Raw genomic sequence first — 25,727 nt, forward strand, 5'->3', positions numbered from 1 at the left:
ATGTTCCAGTGAGGAGCATGTTCAAGACTAATTTGCTTATGACTGGGGTGGCATGGTGGGGAAGAAAATGATGGAATGGGATGCGGCTCCAAACGATTGCCAGTGGCTGAGTTAGATTCAAGAATTCCATCCATCATCTTGTTGTTTTTGTACTCACATACCACTAACTTCCATTTGTGACCTCTGCTTCTAGAAACACTCCTCCACCCTCTCTCACAACCTTCCACATCACATTGTGACATCTATATCTGGGAGCACTCTTTTCCTGCTCCCACACAATTCTACCATCAGTTTGTGACCACTGTTTTCCAATGTACCCGTACACCACCTCATAGACCGTGCCACCATCACTTGATAACCTTTAGCTCTGGAAGCACCAACACTGTACCCATCAACCTTACTTTATGACTTTTAGTTCCAGAACAGTGCTTCTGTTTTTCTAACTCCACCAGCTTCACTTTGTGATCTCTACTTCTGGTGGTGCTTTTCTCCCCTTCTTCAATATGAGCCTCACTTTGTGACCTCTAGCTCCAGAATCACTGTTCCACCCCCCTACACATCCCGACACCATCACTTTGTGAGATCTATTTCTGGAAGTGCTATTGCCCCTCACGCGCCATGCCAACATCACTTTGTGACATCTATTTCTGGAAGCACTCTTCCACTGCCCACGGAAGCACTGAAATTCCACCCCAACAAACCTCACTTTGCCACTTATTGTTCTTGGACAACTCTTTTGCTTCTTCACCCGCCACTCCTTTACCAACTTCACTTTGAGATCTTAATTTCCAGAGACACCCTTCTGCCTCCAATCCCAATAAGTCTCACTTTGTGACTTCTAGTTCAAGGTGCACTCTTCTGCTCCTGCCACCTTCACCAGTCTTATTCTATTTTTGGGAGCATTGTTTCCCCCCTTTTGCACCCTTCCACCATCATTTTGTGAAGTATGTTTCTGGAAGCACTATTTAGCCCTCTCCTATACCTTCCACCATCACAATGTGATCTGTTTTTCTAGATGCACCCTCAGCCTCTCCATTCCATGACTTCATCACTTTGTAGTCTCGGTTTGTGGAAGAACTCTTCCACCTGCCACATCCCGCCACCATCACTTTGTGACTCCTAACTCAGAAAGCTCACTTACACTCCATAAAGCTCATTTTGTGACTTATTATTCCATGATAACTCTACTGCTACTCCACCTCCATCAACTTCACTTTGTAATCTCTATTTCTGGAACCATTCTTCTACCTCACTCCGTGTAAGCCTCACTTTATAACTTCTATTTCTTCGAGCGATATCCCCCATCTCACACCACGTGTCCATTACTTTGTCGCTTGTTGCTGTTAGCACTCTTCTCCCCTCCCACCACTCCCCAAACCCTGCCTTCATTACTTTGTGTGCTGTATTTCTGGAAGCATCCTTGGCTCCTTCCCACATGACCTGTCAGCATTACTTTGTAGCTCTTTACTCAGTTTTATTTTTTACTTACACCAAACTCACTTTGTAACTTAGTAACATCTTGTGAGTGTCTTTCATTTAGGAGATGAACAAATCAGATTTTCTTCATCCATAAGCCAGAATGGAAGCACCTAATTTTACATACAGTAAGAGCCTTATCTGGAGCTTAGTACAACAGGAGCACCACCATAAATAGTAATACTTCTGCTTCCCAACATTCATGATTCCCCTCCTCTGTTTAAAATCTCAAAATGTCTCATGTTTATACTGTTGGTGCCTACACTGACTTTGACAGTGTAAACCTTCAACCTGCCTGCCAATGTGCCATGGAGTCCCCAGGTCACAGAGACCATAGTCAGGATCTGGGGCCTCAGTTAGAACTCAGTGGATGGGTTAATCTGTTACAACGGGGACAAATATCCCATCCGCCGAAATCTAAATTCAATTAAATTCAATGGGATTTAGATTTTGGCAGATGGGATATCAGTCACCGTTGTGATGGAGTAACCCATCCGCTGTGTTCTAAATCAGGCGCTTTGTTCTTATTTTCCTGTCCTGGTCCTGCCATGTGAGGCATAGCATACACACACAAAGAAAGTTCAAATTGGTGCTACCAGCAGCAAGAAACCTCCCACTGCACTTGGCTAATTATTTTTTGTCCAGAAAAAACTATTTGCTGAGCGGGCGCTTCAAACATGGCACCTACTCACTAAATATTTAGTGCTGTAATGGGAGCCGCAATGGCAGGAACTCACTGTACTATACAGAGACTCCTGCCATGCAGGCGGAGATCTCTACATAAGATGGGCAGGTGTTTGCCAATGTGGTGAATGTCATTACATGCCACCATGGCAGACCAGTGGACCCCCTCCTCCATAATTTAAATGACTCCTAATGTCACACGCCTATAGCATGATAAACATGCAAACCAGGGGGGTGCACCCATTCCTGTACAGACAGAACCAAACTGGATCCACACATACTCAAGTGTCATCTGAGGGAATATATTGTGGTAAATAGTCAGAAAAATAAACTTTTATAATTTAAAAGCTTTGATCAAAGGTAGACTGGCTCAGTAGGAGAAATCTGCTCCGCAACATCTCTCTTCCATAACGTCATAACTTGAGCTTGCCTGCAGACTGTATAGTGCCCAATTCTGAAAAGTATGGGGAACCTGGCGGATCATTTTGGCTTTTTCTGGACTTTACAAAATATGAATTGGTCTAGGTGTAATTGATCAAAACTATGAGACAACTCTGCAGCTCCTGCACGTTCTCTGCTCTTTTAGAGCAGCAACCTGCAGGAGGTAAGTGGACTTTCTTTTTTCACTTCCCGCTGGGCCAAAAACAAAGGCCTGAATTATAGGGTCATAGGCCTTTCTTTTGTTTGAGTATCATCATGCTGGCAGCCACTTGGAGCTTAACACCTAGATGCCAATGCAATGAAAGAAAACAAAGGCATACAGTTTATGTATGAGAACTTTAGAGAAACTATGACTTTGAAGGTTTTTTTTCACTTTGTTCAACTTTCCATGTACGAAATGTACATGAAATGTAAGAACACGGGATTTACCTGTGTTTAAGAGTGTAGGAGGATGGCCTGGTTTGTAGTGGGTATCAAAGGTACTTACACCTTATGCCAGGTCCAGTTATTCCTTATTATTGAAATTTAGTCAGTGTCTGGAAGCCAGGCTGTCTAGAGGTAGGTGTAGGCAGAGCAGCCAAGGCTGAACTAGGAGACATGCGATTCTCTTGCAATACCACTGTAATCACACAGTACTTACACACATGAAAGACAATACTCAGTGTTACAAAAATAAAGGTACTTTATTTTAGTAACACAGGGGGTGATTCTAACCCTGGCGGTCGGTGTTAAAGCGGCGGCCAACCCGCCAACAGGCTGGCGGTAAAAAATATGGGATTCTGACCCTGGCGGGAACCGCCAACACAGACAGCCACCTTAACACTCCGACCGCCACGGCGGTACAAACAAACAGCGCGGCGGTCACCGCCAACAGACAGGCGGCAGACAATGTACCGCCCACACTATTCCAACTCACCAATCCGCCACCTTTTCCGGGGCGGGAGCACCACCGATAAAAACACGGCGGAAACAGACTACGGACGGGAAAACGCTCACCACTACGCACTCCAGGAGGAAGGAGGACAGCATGGAACCCGAATTAAACATCCTACCTGCTCTCGTCTACCTTCTCATCTACCACGAGTACGAAGTCCGGCGCAGACGACAACGGTGAGTACTGCACCTACGACACACGGGAGGGGGAGGACGAAAGGTTACGGGCACACACATATGCGACCCCCCCCCCCCCAACTATGTACTCACCAATGCAGCGCACCAAGTCACAGTGACACCACCCAAACACCCCTGAAAAATGCTAGGACATAATCATATTTGGAATAAATATTTATGTACCAAAAAGCTCCAGAAAATTAGCGTACAACCATGAAAGATATCCACAACAAAACTAATGACACACACATCAGTGTATAACTGAAGTACCAAGTCCTGCACAACCTACGATTTCAGCATGTCCGTGGGCCAAAGTCTTGAGAAACAAGGGCAAAGCCCACACAGGAGACCTGAGTCCTTTGGAGAGAACACTGCAGGGGCATCAGATGTAAAAACTACAGGCACCTCAGGGGGAAGGGAAGGGGGGGCACCACAGCCACATGAGTCCACGACGCCAGATCCACGAGGAGCCACCATGCCCACTGGACCATCCTGGGGAGTGCAAAGCCACAGTCTCTCAATGTCTCTACAGTGGGTGTCCTGCCCACTGGGCCATCCTGGGGAGTGCAAAGCCACAGTCTCTCAAGTCTCTGCAGTGGGTGGATTGCCCACTGGACCATCCTGGGGAGTGCAAAGCCACAGTCTCTCAATGTCTCTACAGTGGGTGGGCTGCCCACTGGGCCATCCTGGGGAGTGCAAAGCCACAGTCTATCAAGTCTCTGCAGTGGGTGGATTGCCCACTGGACCATCCTGGGGAGTGCAAAGCCACAGTCTCTCAATGTCTCTACAGTGGGTGGGCTGCCCACTGGGCCATCCTGGGGAGTGCAAAGCCACAGTCTCTCAAGTCTCTGCAGTGGGTGGATTGCCCACTGGACCATCCTGGGGAGTGCAAAGCCACAGTCTCTCAATGTCTCTACAGTGGGTGGGCTGCCCACTGGACCATCCTGGGGAGTGCAAAGCCACAGTCTCTCAATGTCTCTACAGTGGGTGGGCTGCCCACTGGACCATCCTGGGGAGTGCAAAGCCACAGTCTCTCAATGTCTCTACAGTGGGTGGGCTGCCCACTGGACCATCCTGGGGAGTGCAAAGCCACAGTCTCTCAATGTCTCTACAGTGGGTGGGCTGCCCACTGGACCATCCTGGGGAGTGCAAAGCCACAGTCCATCAGGTGGATGACAGTCTCCACTGGTCAAGGAGGAGGCATGGTGGGCACAGTGAACCATAAACGGTGCTTGCGACGGCGGTGCCCAGCGGAGCGGTGCTTGAGAGGAAGGGCCCAGCGGAGCGGTGCTTGAGAAGAAGGGCCCAGCGGAGCGGTGCTTGAGAGGAAGGGCCCAGCGGAGCGGTGCTTGAGAAGAAGGGCCCAGCGGAGCGGTGCTTGAGAAGAAGGGCCCAGCGGGGCGGTGCTTGAGACGGCGGGGCCCAGCGGAGCGGTGCTTGAGAAGAAGGGCCCAGCGGAGCGGTGCTTGAGAAGAAGGGCCCAGCGGAGCGGTGCTTGAGAAGAAGGGCCCAGCGGAGCGGTGCTTGAGACGGCGGGGCCCAGCGGAGCGGTGCTTGAGAGGAAGGGCCCAGCGGAGCGGTGCTTGAGACGGCGGGGCCCAGCGGAGCGGTGCTTGAGAGGAAGGGCCCAGCGGAGCGGTGCTTGAGAGGAAGGGCCCAGCGGAGCGGTGCTTGAGAAGAAGGGCCCAGCGGAGCGGTGCTTGAGAAGAAGGGCCCAGCGGAGCGGTGCTTGAGAAGAAGGGCCCAGCGGAGCGGTGCTTGAGAAGAAGGGCCCAGCGGAGCGGTGCTTGAGAAGAAGGGCCCAGCGGAGCGGTGCTTGAGAAGAAGGGCCCAGCGGAGCGGTGCTTGAGACGGCGGGGCCCAGCGGAGCGGTGCTTGAGAGGAAGGGCCCAGCGGAGCGGTGCTTGAGACGGCGGGGCCCAGCGGAGCGGTGCTTGAGAGGAAGGGCCCAGCGGAGCGGTGCTTGAGACGGCGGGGCCCTGTTCAGCGGTGCTCTTCTCCACGGCGGGGCCCTGTTCAGCGGTGCCTATCTCCACGGCGGGGCCCTGTTCAGCGGTGCTCTTCTGCACCGCGGGCCCTGTTCAGCGGTGCTCTTCTGCACCGCGGGCCCTGTTCAGCGGTGCCTATCTCCACGGCGGGGCCCTGTTCAGCGGTGCTCTTCTGCACCGCGGGCCCTGTTCAGCGGTGCCTATCTCCACGGCGGGGCCCTGTTCAGCGGTGCTCTTCTGCACCGCGGGCCCTGTTCAGCGGTGCTCTTCTCCACGGCGGGCCCTGTTCAGCGGTGCTCTTCTCCACGGCGGGGCCCTGTTCAGCGGTGCTCTTCTCCACGACGGGGCCCTGTTCAGCGGTGCTCTTCTGCACCGCGGGCCCTGTTCAGCGGTGCCTATCTCCACGGCGGGGCCCTGTTCAGCGGTGCTCTTCTGCACCGCGGGCCCTGTTCAGCGGTGCTCTTCTCCACGGTGGTCCCTGTTCAGCGGTGCTCTTCTCCACGGCGGGGCCCTGTTCAGCGGTGCTCTTCTCCACGGCGGGGCCCTGTTCAGCGGTGCTCTTCTCCACGGCGGGGCCCTGTTCAGCGGTGCTCTTCTCCACGGCGGGCCCTGTTCAGCGGTGCTCTTCTGCACCGCGGGCCCTGTTCAGCGGTGCTCATCCAGCAGGTCAAGGGAGCCAGACCTGGCCTCGACTCCCTGCTCAGTCGCCCTCGGACCGTGACGTTTCTGGACCCTTCGGGGACGGACTCCTGGCCTCCTTAGTGTCCTCCTTCCCAGCTGGGATGTGGCATGTGGGGTCCACCTTCTCCGCGCTCCTGCTGCCCTTCCGCTCCTTTGATGGGGCTCTCGGGCCCTTGCCTCCCCCAGATGGTGTGGGTGGTGAAGTGGCCGCACATTGCTCCTTGGGGGCAGCCCTGTCGGTCCTCGCACGGCGGTCCTTGGTTTTGCGGGTCCTCTTGCCGGGGGGGGGGGCTGGACGTGTCCTTGCTGCTGATCGATGTGTCACTGCTGGCAAAGGGTGGGCTCCAGAACCCAGGCACAACAGTGACACCCGAAGCTGGGCTGGTGGTGGCTGCGGTGCTCTTGGGACTCTTTGAAGATGGATGGGGGAGGTCATCGGGGGGAAAGAGGTTAAGGTTAGCCAGGAAAAGTTTTTTAGGGCCAAGGTAAAGGGTAGGAGAAGTGGAGATGGAAGTGGAGGTAGAGGAGGTGGTTGTAGGAGAGTCAGGTGTGCTGTCATTGGGTGAAGGTGCTGGTGCTGTAGGCTGTCGTGAGGTGGATGGCTGTTGGGTGGGTGGCTGCCTGCGTTTGTGTGTCTTGGAAGAGGGGGTGACAGACACAGTGGGAGAGGACACAGGGGACGTGTACATGGCAGTGGGGGTGGTGACTGCACGAGTGTGGACTGTACTGGAGGATGAGGTGGTGATGGAAGCACTGGCTGATGTTGGGGTGCATGCAGGTGTGAGTGTAGACGTCACAGGGAGGGAGGAGGGAGACGAGGAGGAGGGGGACACAGGGGTGGCAGTGGCTGTTGGCATGTCTGCATCTGGGTGTTGCTCGGGTGAGTGTTTGCGGGATCTGTGGTGCTTGTGTTTGGATGAGCTGCTCTTGGGTGTTGAGGTGTGTGCAGGCTGGTCTGATGGTGTGGATGGGATAGGCTGAGGAACAGGAGACAGAGACAGGCTGGAGGCAGTCAGAAGAGGGAGGCTGGAAACAGGGACAATGGCTGCCGTCAGTGCTGAGGCCAGAGCAGTGAACGCTCGTTGATGGGCAGCCTGACCCGAATGAATGCCCTCCAGGTACGCATTGCTCTGTTGCACCTCCCTTTGCACACCCTGGATGGCATTCAAAAGGGTCGTCTGCCCAACAATGAGCGTCCTTACCAGGTCAATGAGCTCTGCACTGAGGGCAGCAGGGGCAACAGGGGCAGGGGCTGAGGTGCCTGGGGCGAAGGAGACGCGCGCCTTCCTGGGCGAACCGGCACGGAGCGAAGACTGAGGGGCTGCTGGGAGGGCGGGGCTGGTGCGCTGGGTGGCGGCTGTACCTGTAGAGGCGGGGGGCACGGATGTTGCCGCCACCCCTAGGGATCACTGGTGCCCTCGGTGTCTGTTCCTGGGCCCACCCGGGCCTTGTGTCCTGCAGCTCCCTCGTGCTCCGATGCCATATCTCTTCCGCCTGATGATGCTAATGCACACATGCACAAGAAGATGAAGAGAAAGGGTGGGGGGAGAAAAAAGAAGACCAGGTTGAGTGCATGCAATGTCAACACCGTTGGCGGAGAGGACAGACACAGGTGCCTAATGCACTAAGCCGCGCATTCGGGGTACACTACTCAGTACTACTGACTAAGACAACAGGCCAAGAGACGTCAAACGCGCACATGGGAGATGCTGGACCTTCAATGGCTGTACTTGTCACCCTACCGAGGTGGGGGCCGGGGGCACAGGGCCATGCCTAAGGGAGAGGACTACACTACAGAAAGCGCCCTGGCCTAATGTCACCCACAGCCCTCCTCCCCCACCCAGACGCCTCCACTGCGCAGAAAGATAGGAGAATGTGCTGATACTCACCCCCTTGTGTCTGCTGTGATGTCTTAAAGCGCCCATCCAATTCAGGGTAGGCCACCGCCAGGATCCGGGACATCAGGGGGGTCATGGTGCGACTGGCACCCCTCCTAGGTTGGGAGGCCATCCCCAGCAGTGTTTCTGCGGTCTTCCTTGTTCCGCGGCGGATGTCCTCCCACCTCTTGCGGCAGTGGGTGCCCCGTCTGTTGTGGACCCCCAAGGTCCGGACTTCCTTGGCGATGGCATGCCAAATGTCGATCTTCTGATGGGCGCTGACCTATTAGACATGTACAGGGTGGAAAGGAGGAACTCATCAATGACCTGCATGTTAGATGTAATTGCCCCCCCCCCACCCACTTTGCCATATGGCACATGCTCTCATCTGTCGGGCGTTGCACTCCTCATTCGCCCCCCACCCCACCAACTTACATCCACCCCAATCCACACAGGCATAGCCCATTCCATTAGCACCCGGTGTACTCACTTGTTGGTCTGGAGGACCGTAGAGTAGCGCATACTGGGGGAGGACCCCATCCACGAGCTTCTCCAACTCTTCAGACGTGAAGGCAGGGGCCCTTTCCCCAGTCGCAGCAGCCATTGTATCTTCCAGACCGAGGTCACAGCAGCACTTGCAGTATAGGTCCTCTCCTGTGGATGATCAGGTCTCGAGTGATTAAGCAGATAGAAAATGGCGGTCACGTCCGCGGCGGTGCGTACCGCGACCGCCGGCGCACTTCGTTATTGGCTCCTGAAACCCATAGGCTTCAATGTTAACCAATGCGGCTTTGCGCCGCGGTCTGCGACCGCCTACCGCCACGGTGTGCCCCGCCAGCGCATTGACCTCACATCCCATTGTCCCACTTCACAGGTCAGGCAGCCGCCATTTCAAGGGCCCACATGGCTTAATTTTGACTGCGACACACAGGCCTAGGCCTTGCATTGCCACACATACACGCCTTTCAACCCATTGGCATTCTTTAACTGTGCAAGCTGTCTGTACGTACCTGTGGTTTGGCTGACTCTGTGCTCCATGTTGTCCTTCCTAGGCACCGTCCGCTGGGACTTGCGATGAGAAGGAGGAATCCTCGCGTGTACCGACCGCTGGTGGACCTGTCGACAATGGAAGAACGCCATATAATACTTCGATACAGACTTGACCGTGCCACTATCCATGAACTGTGTGCCCAGCTGGAGCCAGCCCTGATGTCCCCCATCCGCCAACCCACAGGGATTCCCCCTCTGGTGCAGGTTTTGTCAGTCCTCCATTTTTTGGCCAGTGGGTCATTCCAGACCACAGTGGCCATGTCATCTGGAATGTCTCAGCCTATGTTTTCTAAGATTTTGAGCAGAGTGTTGTCTGCCCTGATGAAACTCATGCGGAGCTACATCATTTTCCCCGAGGAGGGTGACTTGCCTACAGTGAAGGGTGATTTCTATGCCCTTGGACATATCCCCAACATCATTGGTGCCATTGATGGGACCCATGTGGCTTTGGTACCCCCAAAAGACGATGAGCAGGTGTACCGAAACAGAAAAAATTATCATTCGATGAATGTCCAGGTAGTCTGTTTGGCTGACCAGTACATCTCCCATGTAAATGCCAAGTTCCCAGGGTCAGTGCATGACGCGTATGTGATGCGAAATAGCAGCATCCCCTATGTGATGGAGCAGCTACAGAGACAACGTGTGTGGCTAATAGGTGACTCTGGTTACCCCAACCTGCCGTGGCTACTGACCCCAGTAAGGAATCCCCGGACAAGGGCAGAGGAACGCTACAATGAGGCCCATGGGCGTACTAGGAGGGTGATTGAGCGAACCTTTGGACTCCTGAAGGCCAGGTTTAGGTGCCTGCATATGACTGGTGGATCCCTAATGTACTCACCAAAGAAGGTGTGCCATATCATCGTGGCCTGCTGTATGCTTCACAACCTGGCTTTGCGACGCCAGGTGCCTTTCCTGCAGGAGGATGGTCCAGATGGTGGTGTTGTAGAAGCCGTGGAGCCTGTGGAGAGTGAAGAGGAGGAAGACTCAGAGGACGACACAGACAATAGGGATAGAGTGATACAACAGTATTTCCAGTGACACCCAGGTAAGAATCACCCACGCCATTTCCCAATTGCTTCTAGCCTCCTGCATCTGTACTTTCTGTAGTTCCCACAGATGTTTTTCAGTAATTTTTGCCTTTCCCTTCCCTTCTCAGTGCTGTCTGACTCAGTACGTGACTTCTGCTTGGTTCGCCCATGAAATACAGCGTATTGACATTGGTATGTTGTCATGACTAATTGACAGAACAGAAATTGAACAGTAATATGTAATACATTTGTTAATAAGACAGCATGACTCAAAACAGATTATTGTGCAAAATGTGATTTATTTACAGTGCTAGATATCGGTACATGTGATTCTAAGGGTGATGGGTGGGGGTGGAGGAATATCCATGGCAGAGTCCAGTTCTCAGTCTCACAGGTGCATTGTTCTTTTGCCTGTGGAAGGATGGAGCATAGGCAGTTCATGGTTGGACAGGGTGGCAATGTGGGACAGTGGGAAGAGTTCAGGGGGTATGTCCTGCTGGCGGGGGTCTTGACATCCTACTCTGTCTTTTTCTTTGGTCTCAGGCTCCTCTTACGGGGTGGTTGTTCTTCAGCAGGAGGTGGGGTTCTGGGGGGCTGTCGAGGTGTTGGGACCTCCTGTCCACTAGCGCCGGCGGAGGTGGTAGGCTGTTCCTGGTCCGGCCTAGTGACAGGGGCCCTGTGTGGTGCACCATGGTCCCGCAACGCGTCCTCTATCCTGTGGAGGGCCAGGACGATGGTCCCCATTGCGGTCCCGATGATTCTCAGCTCCTCCCTGAACCCCATGTAGCGTTCTTCCTGCTGTGCCTGGATCTCAGTGAACCTGGCCAGTACCGTCGCCATCGTTTCTTGGGAGTGGTGGTAGGCTGCCATGATGGTGGTGAGGGCCTCTTGGAGAGTGGGTTCCTTGGGCCTCTCCTCCCCCCCCTGTCGCACAGCAGCCCTCCGAGCTGCCCGGTTTCCCCCGGCCTCTGTCCCCTGGCCAGTGTGCCCGCTCCCACTGCCCCCAGGTCCCTGTTGTTGTTGGGGTGTTGGGTTAGCCTGGGTGCCCTGTAGTGGCGGACACACCGCTGATTGAGCTGTCCTAGAGACAGAGGCATGGGCCCGCTGGGTGGGAGCTGTGCTGGTGTCGGCAGAGGGGGTCGGGTCTGGTGTGGCCTGTGGCTGCCTGAGGGGAACCGACTGCCCAGAGGTCCCCGATGGTCCGGGCTGGTCATCAGGTTCACTGTCGACAGAGCTGCTATCCTCAGTGTGGGCCTGTTCCGGTGGTGGGATGGACACTTCTGGACCCTCCTGGCTGGTGTGTTGCCGTTCGGGTCCTGCATGGGGTAAGAGAGTTTGGTTATTGTTTCTGTGTGTGCAATAGCGTGCGTGTTATGGGTGCCCTTGTCCCCCAGTGCAGGCATTCCCTTGAGGGAGGTGTTGTGAGGGTATTTAGTGGGGGGGAGGGGTTAGTGCAGTGGTCATGCATAGGTGATGGGTGCCCATGATTTGTGTTGGCATGCAGGAGTTGGTGTTGGGATGGGTGGGTTGTGCTGATGAGACATTGTCAGGGAGGATATGTGCTGGAGGGTTGGGGGTGAGGGTGGGGGTGTGGGTTGGCATGCTGGTGGGGTGGGGGGGATATAGTAGTTGAGATGGGACTTACCAGAGTCCATTCCTCCGGCTACTCCTGCGAGGCCCTGAGGATGCAGGATGGTCAAGACCTCTTGCTCCCACGATGTAAATTCGGGAGGGGTGGGTGGGGGTCCGCCGCCAGTCTTCTGGACCGCGATGTTGTGCCTGGAGACCATCGATCGGACCTTCCCCCGTAGGTCGTTCCATCTTTTGCGGATGTCCTCCCTATTCCTGGGATGCTGTCCCACCGCGTTGACCCTGTCCACGATCCGCTGCCATAGCTCCGCCTTCCTGGCTATACTGGTGTGCTGCACCTGCGAGCCGAAGAGCTGGGGTTCCACTCTTAGGATTTCCTCCACCATGACCCGGAGTTCTTGGTCCGAAAAGCGTGGGTGCCTTTGGGGTGCCATGGGGTGGTGTGGGTGAGGTGTGGGGTGGTGTATGTGATGATGAGTATGTTGGTGTGTGGTCCTTTGTGCTACTATGTGGTGTGTGTGATGGTGTAGTGTGCCTCAGTGTGTCTTGCTAGGGATTGTCTGCTGTGTCTCTCTCTCCTTCTCTCTGTAATTATGGTCGCAGGGGTTTGTGGGTGATGTGGGTGTGTGTTTTATAGTTGGTTGATTGTGTGGGAGTGGTGTGTGTATGTGTATCAGGTGTGTGTATTTCAAATTGTCCAATGTGGCTGTGTTTTGGTGATGTGTGTGTATTCTGACCGCGGCGGTGTGTACCGCCAATGGAATACCGCGTTTGAATGACCGCCGTGTGGATTCGTGGGTCGTAATGGCATGGGCGTATTTCTGTTGGCGTGACGGTGGAGGTTTGGTCATCTCCAGTTTATCGCTGCCCGCCGATGTGGCGGGCTGCAGTGGAGGACGGATTTTTGGAGGTTTGGCCGTTGTGGGTCAGAATGACCGTGGCGGTTGACCGCGGCCGCGGCGGTGTTATGGCGGTCTTATGACCGGCGGTAAGGGCATTTTACCGCCGAGGTCAGAATCATCCCCACAATGCCAAAAATACTTTGTAGGCTTTACTCCCCTAGGAGGTAAGTAAATTACACAATATGCACACTAGTAACCAGAAATAGGTAAGTGCACAGTAGGAAAATAGTGCAAATAGGGAAAAACACCTTAGGTTGCAATGGGCCTAGGGGGAACACACACCATATAATAAAATAGTGAAATGCAAAAGTCGGTTTCCGACCTAGGCAAGTGTAGTGTGTAGAGGGGCGCTGGAAGTGTTTGAAAACACCAATAGTAAGTAAAATACCAGAGCCCAGGAAAGCAGGAGTAAAACACAGCAAGTTTCCTAAAACACACAATAAGTTGTTATGGAAGATAATGCAAGAACCAGAAGGGACTACAAGCCACCAATGATGGATTCCTGGACCTGAAGATCTGTGGAAGAAGGGGACCAAGTCCAAGAAGCACTGAAGAGTCCAGGGAGAACAGGAGCCCCTGCTAACCCGGATGAAGGTGCAAAAGAGGAACAACCGGTGAGAAGACAAAGTCAGTATTGTACCAAAGAAGACAGATGTGGGTTTCTGGTTGGTGCAAGAGATGTCCCACGCCAGATGGATGAATGCAGTCTGGTTTGCGTCATTGGATTCCACCAACAAGCCTTGGTACCTGCAAAGCTCGTGGTTAGCGGAAAATGGCACTGCCCAGGACCAGGATGGATCTGGTGGCCTCTACCCGGGGGGGAGAGAGAGGGGCCTCTCAGTAACTCAGAGAGCCCTCAAAAGACCAGGCAGCATGCACAGGAGTCCCACAGCACGGGGACAAAGGAGGTGCAAATGGAGGCCCACGCAGCATGACACAAAGGATTCCCACGCCACCGGATAACCACTAATGAAGTTGTGCATTGCAGGATGGAGTGCTAGGGGCATAAGCTGTGCTGTGTACAAAGAACTTTATGGAAGGTCGCACACAAGCCTTAGCAACTGCAAGTCACGCTGTGCATGGGGGTACGGTCTTGCATGGGCAGGCAAGCTCTTACCTCCACCAAGTTGGAAAGCTGGACAGTGGGACTGCCGGAGTCACTTTAGTCCACCACCTGTGTTGCAGGATCCACGCCTGTCGTCTGGAGAGTGGGTCCAAGCCACCGATCATCACTGCAGAGAGGTACCTGCTGAAGCAGGGAAGTGACTCTGTCCCTCCACTGGAGATTCCTTCGGTTCTTCTGGTGCAGGCTGAAGACAAACAGTCCTCGGAGGATGCACAACCTGGAAACTGTTGCAGTTGCTGGCAGGAGCTGAAGTTACAAGGTTGCAGAAGTCGTCTTTGCTTCTTTGATGCAGTTTTGCAGAGTACCTGGAGCAGACAGCGGTTGATCCGTGGTAGAAGATGAAGTGGAGGATGCAGAGGATTCCTGCTGGAGTCTTGTGATCCAAATCTGAGGAGAGACCCTAAATAGCCCTGAGAGAGGGATTGGTCACCTAACCAGGTTTGGACCTATCAGGAGGGGTCTCTGACGTCACCTGCTGGCACTGGCCACTCATATGCTCCGAGAGTTCCCTGACCATCCTGAAAACAAAATGGCAGAACCCAGGGACACTATGGAGGAGCTCTGGGCAGCACCCCTGGGGTGGTAATGGACAGGGGAGTGGTCACTCCCCTTTCCTTTGTCCAGTTTTGTGTCAGAGCAGGGACTGGGGGGTCCCTGAACCAGTGTAGACTGGATTATGCAAGGAGGGCACCATCTGTGCCCTTCAAAACATTTCCAGAGACTCTGGGAGGATACCCCTCCCATGCATGTAACACTTATTTCCAAAAGAAGAGGGTGTATCACCCCTCTCCTAAAGGAAATGCATTGTTATGCCTTCCTGGTATTGAGCTGCTCAAGCCCCAGGAGGTCAGAAGCCTGTCTGTGAGGTGGCAGCAGCTGGGGCTGCAGTGAAAACCTCAGAAGACTGGTATGGCAGTCCTGGGGGGCCAAGGTGGAGCACCCAGTGTGCATGGGATTGTGCAACCAATACGGGAAGCGGTATTGGGGTACAATTCCCAGTTGTTCTACACCTTATATGGCCATATTTGGAGTTACCATTGTGAAGCTACATATATGTATTGACCTATATGTAATGCACACCTATAAGGGCGTCCCCGCACTCACGAAGTCTGAGAAAATGGGCCTGGATGACGTGGGAGCACCTCAGCTAGTTCAGGGGTGCTCTCACACACAGGTACTATGCACCTAGCCTTCACGGTCTGAAGGTTAGGTATATAGCTGACTTATAAGTGACCTGGTGCAGTGAAAATGGCTGTGAATTAGTGCTTAAACTATTTCACTCAGGCTGCAATGGCAGTCCTGAAGAAGTGTTTGTATGAGTTCCTTATGGGTGGCAAAAGAAATGCTGCAGCCCATACGGCTCTCCTGGAACCCCAATGCCCTGGGTACCTAGGGACCATATACCAGGGACTTTCAAGGGGGGGGGGACAAATATACCAATTTGGAGTGGAATACTGGGTTACCAGTATGTAAGTACAAATCTGGAACCAGAGAGAGCATAAGCATTGGGGTTCTGATTAGCAGGACTCCAGTGACATAGTCAAGCGTACTGACAAAAACAGTGAAACATACTGACAAGTAGGCCACAACCTATGAGCACTGGGGTCCTGACTAGCAGGATCCCAGTGACACAGTAAAAACACACTGCCAAACTGGCAGAAATTGGGGGTAACCATGATAGAAAGAGGCTACTTTCTGACAAAGAGTAAATACACAAATAATTATTTAAATGGTACCTGTTCATTTCAGTGTAGGGTATTAGAGTTCCTTAGAGGCACTATAAATCATACAAGTTTGAAATTAAACATACAGGGAATCTTGCATAACATAATGACGATTATATAGTGTAGGAATCACATATCTTCTGTACTTGTAGATGTTTCAATCCTCTCAAAATTGCATACACAAATATCTCAGCAGCAGGTGTTTTAACCCTGTAAGATATTTTAAAATGCAGCACCTTTGTGACCTATTAAGAAAACGACAAAAGATTTGGGCCCAGAGTTTTGTGGGCCTAGCGCCATTCTAAGACCACATTAGCATCATCTTTTTAAGCTAATGTGGCTTTAGAAGGCCAAAAACGCTGCATCATATTTACAAAGTGGCACAATGCTTGCATTGCGCCACTTTGGATTCCCTTGCACCACATTATGCCTGCGCCAGGCATAATGTATGCAAGGGGGCATTCCGGCGCTAGGGGGGGGCAAAAAAATGACACAAAGAAATCTATGAGATTTCTTTGCAAGCATTAAAAAGACGTGCCCATTGTGTTCAGTGGGCCTCTGGGTATTTTGCAGGATTAGCGTCATAATTTTTTACGCTAATCCTGCAAAGCACCGGACTAGCGCCAAAAATTATGACACTAGTCCCCCTGACTACGCCATGGGGCACCATATTTTAAATACGACCCACACATGGTGGCGTTAGGGGGGCACTAGAGGGCAGAAGAAAAGTGGCCCTTACTGTCAAGTTTGTCCCTGTTTTTTTTTTTTTTACAAATAAATGTATAAATTGACTGTCAAACTCTTCTATTCAAGTTCCGACCCTAGTGACTCAACCCCGTTTACTCTGCCACATTTTGACCCAGAATTTGTGAGTTCCCAGAGTGATTTTTTCCAATTCCAGCCCTTGTGCCACCTTCTGTGACATCTCTTTGGCTTCAGAATGGATCCAATTCCACAGCATCCTTTGCAGTATTTCACCACACTAGTTTCTAGCTATATTGAACATTGGCAGTTAAACCTGTTTACGAGTCTTCAGTGTCTAACAGTTTGAAGGACTTCACTGAGTCTAACCTGTGTGGCATTCACAGTTCCGCCTTGATGTATTTCTCTGGCCACCCAGTTAAAAAATTCAATTACATTTGTCTGGCATGACTTTCCCCTTGTAAACCCAGCCTGCCAGAGATCCTGTACTGTATGATAAATTTGAAAATAAAACAACTAATTTCAAGGTTTTCGGCTGCTCATTTCTATATGAGTGATTCTATTAGTTTCCCCAGAAATTATTGCAGGATGACTGCCCGGGGTTTCCCGGCATCCTTCCACTTGTGTAATGCATGAAAACAATTGCCCTGGTTCGACTTTTTGTTTTTAGTGAGAAACTGAGTAAGAGTTTTGAAGGTAGTTTCAACAATTCACAAATTTTGTGAAACCTCCTTGCATGTTCGATGTTATCAAATAACAAGTGTAGGCCACGCCCCTTTTCCTGCTTCTTCAGCCCGTCTTCTGTCTGCTGTCTTCGCCTTGTGGTTTATTATCTGAGCAGCAAAAACCACACCCAAAACGCTAACCTCAGGATACATTGTAAATACTGAGCAAAAGTATCCGTTCAACAATTAATTGTTCCAATGTCACGATCATGAGGGTGTGCCCAAGCGCAGAAGGAACCTGTGCTCCTCTTTCTGAATGTAATCTTGCTATCAAGAGTGCCGACAATACCTTGGAAACTCGGAGGCCCCAACTTTGATGGAGTTGGAATGAAGGGCCCCATGGAGAGCACAGTGAAACCGCCGGGCGGCCGCCAATGCAGCCACACTCCCGCAGGGTGGTTTCCGCCCGCCGGCCCAGCGGGGATCTCGGCTGCAAAACAGGAGCAGGCTCCAAATGGACCCGGCGGTGTTGCGGCTGTGCAACGGGTGCAGTTGCACCCATCGCGCTTTTCACTGTCTGCTATGCAGACAGTGAAAAGCTCCATGGGGCCGTGGCCGTGGGCCCCTTCACTGTCCAAGCCAATGGCATGGGCAGTGCAGGGGCCCCCAGGGTCCCCGCTACTCCCCTTTCTGCCAGCCTTTTCATGCCGGTTCATACCGCCATGAAAAGGCGTGCGGAAGGGGGACTCGTAATCCCCTGGGCAGCGCTGCAAGCAGCGCTGCCCTGGGGGATTACAATCGCCGGGACAAAAGTGGCAGAAAACCGCTGGTCCCGGCAGTGCGACCGCAGCGCTTCCGCCGCAGTCATAATGCCAAAGTTTGTACCGCCAGCCTGTTGGTGGTACAAACTCCAAAACAGCCCTGGCGGTCTTTGACCGCCAGGGTTGTAATGAGGGCCATAGTCTAGTCTCTCCACAGGAGCGTTCTGGAGGGAAGTGACGGAGGGAGGGCAGGATTGATTTATAGCAGAGGTCTTCAAACTGGGGGTCAGGCCCCCATAGAGGGGCCTCAAGTGGTCCCAGGGGGGCGCCGGACTCTGGCCAAAAGAAGCATTATAATGATTAAAGGCCTTTATTTAAAGCAGAAACATGTAGTTGCCCTTTTAAAAAGGCAACAGTACTTAACTGCAATGTTTAAATAGGTCTAGACATATTTAAACATTGCCATCTTTATAAAATAATTGTGAAAAATTCTGAGGGGGGCCCAATGATTTTTATTTTTCAACTGGGGGGGTGCGGCATTAAAAAGTTTGGAGACCACTGGTTTATAGGTATGTGGGGGTCGGGTATGGAAGGGGTATATAGGAGTGAGGGGTGTGGGGACCGGCCTCTTCCACGCTAGCCGTTCGCGCGGTTGAAGGTTTGGCAGATAAGGTTGTCGTGAGGGTATATTTTGGTATAATTGTAGCTCCATGGCTCAGAGCCATGACGCTGCTGCTGTCCGGGCTGCGCTTCACCTTCTCGGCACAGCCAGCCGTTCCGACCTCCTCAGGCCAGGTGTTCTCGACCAGGCCTGGGTCGGAATGACTCGCACAGCACACGCAGCCTCCAGCGGCGTAGCCGGCGCGGTGGCTGCGTGCGTTTCGCCCAAAAGTGCAAAACAAAGAAAGTCTGTTGGGGGGAGGAGACTCAGCGCGTCTTCTCCTCCAGTTCAGATTTCAGCCCCCCGGGGGCTAGGCTTGACTAAGCAGTTGGTGGAGGGTTGGGGAGGGGCTCTGGAGCGGCGTTCCCGTTGGGGGGAGAGGCAGGGCCCCTTATACAAGCCCAGTTGGAGGGCAATGAGGTGGAGGGGCCAAGAGCAGGCTCCTGGGCTGTGGATGGCCCTAACAAATAAGGTGCCCGAAGGTAAGGGAGACAGGACAGGTGGCTGGACCTGGTAGCCAGGCAAGCCCCCCTCTAGTAGTGCAGGCAGGTGAGGTGGGGCCCTGGAGAGTGGGGGCCAAAAGGGCCCCCAGCAAGCAGAGGGCCAGGAGTGCAGGGCGAGTTGGAGCCTGGTGACCGTTTTCAGGAGCCTGGAGTGGGGGTGCTGGTGAGGAGCGGCAAGGGACTTGGTGGGCCCCTAGAGGCCCATGAAGGGAGGCATTTACTGGCTGGACAACTGGGCAGCCAGCGGCACAAGACTGGTCCATGGTAGACATCGAGGCAAGGATCAGGCGGGTGGTATAGGAGATGGAGGAAAGATGGGCCCCGTTATGCAAGGGCAGGGAGGAGGCCCTAGACAGGGAACATCGCCCGAAAAGGAAGGCAGGCAAGGAGGAAGGGGGGTGTCAGAAGGGTCCTGAGTCTGGGTTGGGCACTTGGGTATGGGTCCCACAGGAGGTCAGTAAAGAGGCTTTTGCAGCCGAGGGGTCTAGCCGTGCGACGGACACCAGTGGCGCATACGGCCATGAGTGGCACGAAGAGTCAATGTCAGTGGAAGGGACTGGCAGAAAGAAGGTGGTGCCAACAGGGCACAACGCGGCTCCAGGATGTTGGTCTGAAGCGCTAGAGGTTTTTTTTGCGGCCTTCTCTACACCGCAGGAATGCACTGGGCGCAAGTATGGCAGATGCCATGAGGGACATGCGCGTGATGAGCGGAATGAAACGTTGCCTGGGAAAGGTGTGGACGACGAGTCTGAGATGAACGATAAAGTGGAGGTGGATCTGGATTACGAGGATGAGATGGACGAACGGGAAGAAGGGGAGATACACGAAAGCCAGGTGAGAAGCAAAGGGGGAGGGGGAACGGGCACAAGAGTGGCGCTACCCCCTCTTCGAATTCTGTATTACAGGAGCAGGCAGTCACAGGAAAGGCGAAGACAACCAAATGCGGGCAAGAACGGGCTCACCCAGCTCAGACAGCAGCTAAAGGGAAGGCCCCACGGATGCAAGGTAAGGGAGAATGGTGGTCCGTGTGGGGCAATTGTCAAAAGAAGGTTGTGACGACTACACACAAGACAGTAAGCGTGGAAGATCATTCTACTCATGACATTTCTGGAGTTAGTGCTGCCCAGATGGGCGACTTGGCACAGGCAATACAGGCTGAGGCTCCAGCGGGAGACATGGGGAACACCTTGATGGGTGACGGAAAGGATGGTGAGGACAAGGGCGGAGAGGGGCTTAGGAAGCGGTTCCCTTATATGGGTCTTGCGATGCCTTTGGGTTCTCACATGGCAGAAAAGACGAAGTCCAGGATTTGGCGACACAACTACGTAGATGTGTTCAAATTGCTCCACAGGGACATTCAGGCTAAGGAGGGCTCCAAGGAGGAGGAATGGGAGCTAGCATGCAGGCCCAGGGTGCTGATTACGATGGATATCTGGACATCCGCATTTTTGATATATGCCAGTATCTATTGTGAAAGATTTCCTGACAGGGCCATTGCGCTTTTTAAATACATGGACATTATACGCAAGGCACAAATGCAGTTTGGGGGTTTCGCATGGTTGAACTATGATGAGGAATTAAGAGCATGGGTCAGCGTGAATCCCGACAAACCCTGTGGGGATGTTGACTCGGAGTTGTGGATGCAGTGGATGGCTTAATCACATTCTGCCGCATCCACACATACCGCTAGTGGCCTGACGGTATTGTACAAGCCCTTTCATGCTCGTCCCACCAAAGCGGGGGGAAGGCGCTTTACAACGACCACAATTGTCCTCGTCTGGGGCATGCTGGACCTTTACCAAGGGTTTCTGCTCAGGCCATCCCTGGAAATTCAAACATGACTGTTCCAAATGCAGGGGATGACACCCGGTCATGCAGTGTTTTTCTCTCACAAGTCCAGCAGAACAGTGGAGGTCAGCCAGGGTTAGAGGGATGCAGGGCGCTCCTGCACCAAAGGGCTCCTACACCAATTAAGCTTGAATTTTTGCTGCCTTAGATGCGTATGTACCTGGACAGAGACATAGCATGCAAGTTGGAATGGGGTTTCAAAGAAGGTTTTCGGATAGGTTATCAAGGGCCGAGGCAGAGGAGGTGGGCAGACAATTTGCAGTCTGCTAACTCAATGCCACAGGTGGTAGCGGAAAAATTGGCGAAAGAGGTCGCTGAAGGTAGAACTGCAGGTCCATTCTTTGACTGGCGTTTGGACACATTGATGATTTCCCCGCTTGGCGTGGTGTCTAAGAAAAGTAAAGGTGAGTTTTGCCTTATCCATCATTTGTCCTGGCAGAGGGGCGTCGGTGAATGATTTCATCGCACAGGAGGACACGAGCGTGGTGACGCTTCAGTGGATGATGCCATTCGGCTAGTTCGGGGGTGTGGTAGAGGGGCTGAGCTGGCTAAATGTGGCATTAAGTCAGCCCTTCGGCTCTTCCCCATTCATCCTGAGGTTTTTTTGTTACTGGGGATGCAGCTGGATGGGGCCATCTATGTGGACAGGGTTCTGCCTATGAGCTGTGCAATTTCATGTGCACTTTTTGAGGCCTTCAGTACGTTTCTGCAGTGGGTTTTTGTCAAAGTGTGCGGGCATAGAGAGGTGACGCACTACCTAGATGACTTCCTTTTTGTGGGACGCGCTGGGTCCCAGTCTTGTAGCATGGCATTGGGCGGTTTTGAAGGACTGGCCAGAGAGATGAGGGTTCCCTTGGCTCCTCAGAAGACCGAAGGACCTAGTTGTATTCTGACATTTCTGGGGATTGAATTGGACACGGAGGCTCTGGTGGCACGATTGCCGGCAGGTAAGGTGACGGAGATTTTGGACTTTATGAGACAGGTGAGAGGTTTGCACAAGATTGATTTGCGCACGGCTCAGAAGCTTTTAGGTTTTCTCAACTTTGCATGCAGAGTGGTATGAGGGGGTAGGACATTCTGTAGGCGCTTGGGCTCACTATGTCAGGTGCCTCCCTTCCTCACCATAGGATTCGAGTGTATGTGGGGCTTCGGGAAGACATCAGAGTATGGGAGATTTTCTTGGCAAGTCTCAATGGTGTTTCCATGCACCTTAGGGAGGAGGACACTATCTGGCAGGTGCAAATCTTCTGGGATGCAACCGGGGCCTCGGGGTTCGGACTTTTTTGGAATGGCAGGTGGTGCGCGGAGCATTGGCCAGCATGTTGGCTGACACAAGGCAGGGGTATTGCCTTTTTGGAATTGTTCCCTCTGTTAGTAGCTTTGGCTGTCTGGGGTGTCAAACTCGCCAACAGGACGGTAGTTTTTCATGTGGACAACATGACGGTAGTGGAACTGGTGGATAGACAAAGAACTAAGGACCTGAGGGTGTTGCGTTTGTTGAGATGTTTTATGCTTAGATGTCTATTGTTAAATGTTATATTCAAGGCAGAACACATTCCTTGGGTGAACAATGCCATTGCAGATTCCTTGTCTTGTTCCCAGTGGGATAGGTTTCGCAGCTTGGCGCCAGGAGCGCAGCGATTCAAGAAAGCGGTCCCGGCAGACATTTGGGAATGTGGTGCATGATGGTCATTGGGCTGGTGGAGATGTCTTTAGCAGACTCAACTCGGAGGAATTATCGACTGGCATTGTTGGAATTTTGGAGTTTTTAATGTTGGGAGGGGGATTTTTGGGTTCAGAGCACTGACATGCTGCAGTCTCGCATGTTGCGATTTGTTTTGTTCTTGATTCAAAAGGGTTTGTCACCTGCAATGATTGGGGGGAAGCTGGCCGGCGTTTCTTTTTATGGGAAATTGTTTTTTCGGTTGCGACCCAGCGAAGGATGATATTTTGGGTAGGATGTTGAAGGGGTGGGGTAGAGCGAGGGCAGACAGGGGCAAGGCAGCAAGGGAACCCATTACATCTGAGTTGTTGGAGCTGTTGCATGTGTTGCCGGATTGTTGTGCTGATCCTCGCAAGCTGGCTTTGTTTCGTTTGTGTATGGTGTGGATGTTTTTTGGAGCATTTCGGGTGTCTGAGCTGTTGGGTGTGGGAAAGGGGGTAGGTGTAAGGACATGTGACATCTGCCTGAAGGAGGAGCGCTTGGGCATATCGCTCAGAAAGTCCAAAACGGACCAGATGAGGAAAGGGAAGTGGGTATGGCTGAGAAAAAGGGGGATGCAGCTGCTTGTCCAATTTTCGAGTGGATCAGTTTTAGGGCGGCATGGCTGATTGGTGAGAACGGCGTCTTTACCCATGCGAGTGGGGAAAATCTCATTGAGTTCCAGTTGCTAGCTGTTTTGCGATTGGCGCTGAGAAGGATTGGGAGACAGGCACAGTGCTATGGGACTCATTTTTTCAGGATTGGGGCAGCTACTGCCGTGGTGGCCCTGGTTTGGGACTGGGCAGCAATCAGGCAAAAAGGTAGGTGGCGGTGCTTTGAGCGTTATGTGACGGTTTGAGTGGTGTTTTGGTATTGATGAGTGGGTAGGAAAAGGAGATTGGGGTAAGGGTGGGTGGTATTCTGGTATTAATATCTGTTCTTTTTGCAGGTTGTGTGGCCCGCCCGAGGAAGGGGAAGATGGTCACTTGGATGGTCGGTCATTCATTCATCCATTGGGCGGTAAAATACACAGAAAGGCAGATATATGGACACTCAGTGGGATTGTCAAGAGAACGGCATGAAGTTTTGTGGTGGAGGAAGAGCAGAATGAGGTGCGCCAATTTGCTTCCTTTTCTAATATCAATGATGCCCAATTGGGGTTGCCCGGATATGCTGTTCTTGCACTTGGGGGAAAATGACTTAGTGAAACTTTCAGGGCTCAACCTACTGCAACATATGCAACGAGATCTGGAGTTGCTTTGCCAAAAGATGCATGGTACCTGCATAGTATGGACTGAGTTCGTACCTCGGAGGAAGTGGAAAGGGGCATTGAAACATGGCGCTGTGGAGAGGGCTCAGAGGAAGCTAAATAGAGCCATGAGGGTTTTCTGCTGGGCACATGGTATAAAGGTGTTGAAACACGAGGACATTAAGGAAGAAGAGGGGGGGTTGTTCAGGTCGGATGGTGTGCACCTCTCCGAGCTGGGTAATGCTTATCATATCATGGACCTCTGATTAATGTTGGGGGCTTTGTGGGGAGAGAAGAAGTGGCTCAAGGACAGAGCATAAGTGTGCAATGTTGCAGCGGGTTCGCTGGTGGGGCAGCAAAACGCCCATCGGGTTTGTGCTGAGTGGCAGTAGATGGGTGAGGGTAGAGAGTCAGATGCGGGCTTGGCCACTCTTCCAGGGGGAGAAAGAAACATGTGAAGGATGATAGTGTGGATGCCCAAAGCAGGCAGGGGATGAAAGGAAAAGGGGGATTTGTGGGTCAATTGAAGTGTGAAGATGGAAAAATCAAGGCTAATAGAGGGGATGAGCGAAAAGAGGACCGGGGAGAGGTTTTCAAAGGGGTGGGGGGGTTTGAACTTGGTTAAAGTTTAGTTGTATAATGTTATTGTATATGAGGCAATCCTGTCCTAAATAATTGGCCTTTTACACTTTAAGAACACTGTGTCACTGACTGTGTCCCAATTTACTGAATTCTAAAAAAAAAATATCCTGCTTTCTCGAACTGCTAGTGGGTATTTGCAGTTTATTATGATGAAGCCAGTGAAGTCATCGCTCATACGTTGCTGAAGAGTATGAAAAGTGTTTAGCAAACTTAATTTTCTTTATTTTATACTTTACACTAGCCATTGTTTAAATTTATTTTGTGAATGTATTCGAAATTTTGCATTTTTATGTGAATGGCATCTGGAACTCTTCTTTTTAGGTCGAAGTCTGCCAGACAATATTTGGGCCCGGGAACTGAAGATGTGCCTAGCAGGGACTGCAGCTATGCCAGCCTGTGGGTGGGAAACGTAAGGTTGCAACCCAGGAAAAGACATGCATGGTACTGGCTGGCGTGTTTCAAATCCGGTCAACAGGAGGCCTGTGAGGGCAGAGCCCAGGGGCTCAAAAGGAGAAGCGGAACATGGTAAGACACTGTTGCAAGGAGTATTGGAAAGTACGTGGAGACTGGGGACCATTTGTCAAGAGTAGGAATGGATATGTTCCTATAAAACATAGTTGGGACCCTGGAGAGGTTAGGGTTTTCCTAGGACGGAGGTAGGCATAATATACGAGAGGAGTTGCCGGCGTTTGTGGAACCGCCAGCAGCGTGGCGGAGACAGCATCAGTGAATGCCTATAATAACGTAGCAGCCCAGAAAGAAAAGAGGCTTGAACACGGTCCTTGGGATGCTTCATGGCACGGACCCCCCGCAGCAGAAACTAATGGCCGGCAAAGGGTTAGGACTGGGTGGACATGGCACTTGCAGCCCAGACACTGCCCAGTGGCTGAGGACACTGGACATTACCAGCAATAGGAAGCCTAGAAGCCACGGCGCTTGATGGTAATGGCCTCTCAAATAAAATGCTGTCAGCTAGAGGATGACTAACTGGTTGATGATAAAGCAAGGAACAAATCAAAACATATGACCACATAAAGATTGTATCAAAATGTTTAGGTTATGGATAATGTCTGGTTCATGCCATTGACCAATATAATGTGATGATTTATGACCCATCATGGTAAAATGTAATAAAGTGCAAACTATGAGCATCGTTGTAGACAGGGGTCGACCATAGTAAATGGATGGGGAGTACTGTAAGAGAACCTTGCCCGGCTGGGTTTGGTTAGTGCAACTGTCTGGCTTGTGAACAACATCTTAGGGACATTCACAAAGCTCCCTGAAATGTATTCTGCCCGCTGCTTACCACTGGCTTTT

At 52.3% G+C, this 25,727-nt stretch overlaps 1 long non-coding RNA gene across 1 annotated transcript in view; it reads left to right on the forward strand.

Annotated features, from left to right (window-relative positions):
• LOC138260705 (uncharacterized) overlaps positions 1 to 24,903 on the forward strand; it is a 111,138-nt gene extending 86,235 nt beyond the window's left edge. Inside the window, exons 3-4 of the long non-coding RNA XR_011198931.1 lie at positions 23,469 to 23,631; positions 24,732 to 24,903. This is a non-coding gene — a long non-coding RNA (uncharacterized lncRNA). The remainder of the gene's footprint in view (positions 1 to 23,468; positions 23,632 to 24,731) is intronic.
• Positions 24,904 to 25,727: the final 824 nt, after the last annotated feature.

The sequence above is a fragment of the Pleurodeles waltl genome, chromosome 10, assembly GCF_031143425.1.
Source record: "Pleurodeles waltl isolate 20211129_DDA chromosome 10, aPleWal1.hap1.20221129, whole genome shotgun sequence".
Taxonomy (NCBI): Eukaryota; Metazoa; Chordata; class Amphibia; order Caudata; family Salamandridae; genus Pleurodeles; species Pleurodeles waltl.